Below are 3,157 nucleotides of genomic sequence, written 5' to 3'. Positions count from 1 at the left end.
TCTCGTACATTATGCTTTTCGACCGTGCGGTGCGAAATTGGGAACGCGGGCACCGGAACGCGCACACGTCCAGCTAGGTCAGAGGTCGGGGCGTGAGAGGGGACGAGGCGCTTGGTCGCCGGGGGTGGGGGGAACTCTAGCGGATCTTTTGTGCGTTTTCAACTTCGTTTGGCCCAGCAACCAACCTGATAGTTCCCGCTACTCAGGCTAGCAACTGTAGGATCTTCGCGCCTAAAATCTGTTATATGACACCTCCCCCCGCGCTCGTAAAAAAGGCGACGTGGCAATGGAGCATCAGGGTTAAAAGATCCTCTATATGCCTCCCTTGGGGTTTTTTTGACAAAACAAAAGTTGCCCTTAGTTTGAGAGACTTGGATGGCCAGAGAGATGCCTAGCTAAAACATAATGACTAGCTTATGCCATAGGCTAGGTAACAATATTTGTGGGGAGAAATGAGGAAGGGTACATAGCATGTTTGGAGCAAATAATTTTGGGGAGAGAGCAGGTGTGGAAACAACAAGTAAAATTATGCAATTAGAAAACAATAGACATGGTTATGCAATTGAAAGACAAAAGACAAAATTATGCAATTGAAAGACAAAAGGGCATGGTTATGCAATTGAAAAAACAATAGACAACATTATACAATTGAAAAAAAGAGCATGGTTATGCAATTGAAAAAACAATAGACAACATTATACAATTGAAAAACAAAAGACGGAATGTTAAGGTGTGATTCTAGGGTTTCATTGGTCTGGAAGCTAAGTTTGCGTTGCGTTGGTTTTTTGGTTTCGAAGAGTTGCGAAGGAAACGAGATTTCACTGACTCTAAAAGATTACATTATCACTGTAATCTGACCCATTGAGATAACACTCAGGAGTACACTTAGGCCTTGGAAAAACACTTTGCTTCGTTGTGGGCGTTGATGTTTGCGAAGTGGGGCTGTGGTTTGCGGGGCTGCGGCTATGGTTACAGTGGTCATTGGAGAGAGTAGTCCAGGTTCCGTAGTTATGCCAGTACGAGTCCTATGTGCTATTATGGTGGGCACGGATCGTATGTGTTGGTTATCGGAGCATAATGTAGCTCAGGATAACTTTTTAGAGATGCGCAGTTTGTGTTTACTGGAGGGGCAAAGGGTAATTATGTTTCACCCATGACCTGGTATGCGTCACTGCATGACAGAGCAAGAGACGGTATAACTGGCATTGGCATTGAGGGCAAGAATTTGAACTCCGGGACTAGCGTGTCCGAAAGGTAGTTCAGAGTGTCATAAAGTATAGTGGGACAACTCGGCTTGCAGTGGTGCGACAAACGTCATACATATGAGTGGTATGGTCTGTGCTTTCAGGAACAATATGGAACAAGTGTGTAGCGAGTAGTAGTCGAGGGACCTTTGTAACCACAGCGCAGGCTGCTAGGAGGTGAGGCTCAGCTTGGCTGCTGGAGATGGCATCCGCCTGGGCTTCTTTTTAAATCCGGGGGGAATTATTATTAAAGCAAATTTCTTGAAGTTTACCTGCCTAGGGACCAATGAAGAAAAGTTTTGAGAGAAACAAAATGTGTCCAGAAAAATAAACAAACGAGGTTTAGCTGCCGGTCCGGAGAGTGACGAAGAGTGTGAGAGAGAGGTAGAGAGAGGTTCCTAACTAGTTTTGATTACATAAACATTATCCTTTATTAGGATGACTTGACGTTTGCCGAATGACAAACTGTCTTGGTTGAAAAACAACCGGCCTTCCTTGGCCTATGTTAACATACAGGTGGTAACATTTTCGTAGGATTTCAAAGAACAAGACAAAAAATTCGTGAACGAGTCACGGCAACAGCAGGGAAACTAATTCATGAATAAAGGTTGTCAGAAGAGACAGACGATACGCCAAGTGCGTATCATACATATTCAAAATTCATGAATGTGTTTCGTTGAGGAGAGAAAAAAATGACAACATACGTGAAAGGTGAGGTAGGAAGCCTGTTGGTGACCGGAACAATTACCGATTCGAACTCGAAGTGAGGGCGAAATATGGTCGACAACAGATTTTCCACTTCATACATATGCCTGAGGGCATGGGGGTAGGGAGGGGGAGGAAAAAGGACGGGAATTGAGTTACGAAATTTGCTAGAGACTGGACTAATTTCCAATTCAACCTCTATGTGAGAGTGAAACATATTCAACCAGCAGATTTCCTGACTCTTTACATTTTAATAAAGTGGATTAATTTTAAACAGCATTTGAATACACATTGTACTAAAGAGGCTAATCTTTTGCGTGTATTTGGCAAAAGATTAGGGGTCGTTTTAAACTTCTACATGATTGTGAGAAAAGACAGACCCTAGTTCCAATTTCACAAACCTGGGATTCTTCTTATTCGTTTCCCAGACGACGAGTTTAGTGGTTTTGTGCCCATCGATTAACTCCTGCGGCACTATGCCCCATAATTGACAGTGAAGCTGAAAACTAGTCCTTTTGGGATAGTAGATATTCCTGGGCTTCTTTTCTTTTTGGAAAGCAGCAAAAACAGGAAGTCCACGGGCATTGGCGTTGAACAAAGGGGTTTCTGTGAAATACTTACGTAGTTCACATATAAAGGTTTGATATTATTTCGTTCGCACGATTCATGGTGAGTATTGTAACGTCTTCACGTATAGTGTACAAGTATGCAGTATATGCAAGGTACAACTCAATTATAGACAGAAGTCAAAGAGTGTAAAAACAGTTCCTTAAAGGAGATGACGATGTCGATATTATGTCGTTCACACGAATCACGGTAAGTATTATTATTACGTCTCCACGTCTCGTGTACAGTGTTGTACACAATTATACACAAAAGCGGTTCTCATGACATGTTAATGACACACGACCAAATTATACACAAGGGCGGTACTCATGGCAAATTAATGTCACACGACCAAATTATACACAAGGGCGGTACTCATGGCAAATTAATGTCACACGACCAAATTATAACACATGGTTATAAGTATTAAGTAATTGTAACGAACTTCTCGTGTAGTGGTGGATTTTTTAAGGATCTCTCCTATCGCGTGACAATTTTTACATTTAAATATAATTCAACAAAAGCTAGCAGTATCATTTGATACTGTTTGCAAAGATTTGTTAGATTGACTAACTCCGTAGCCTGGAGAGGCGTACGATGGA

This window comes from Hesperophylax consimilis, chromosome 24 (genome assembly GCF_061612785.1).
Source record: "Hesperophylax consimilis isolate HC1 chromosome 24, BYU_Hcon_1.0, whole genome shotgun sequence".
In the NCBI taxonomy this organism is placed as follows: Eukaryota; Metazoa; Arthropoda; class Insecta; order Trichoptera; family Limnephilidae; genus Hesperophylax; species Hesperophylax consimilis.
This window is presented reverse-complemented; position numbering follows the sequence as displayed.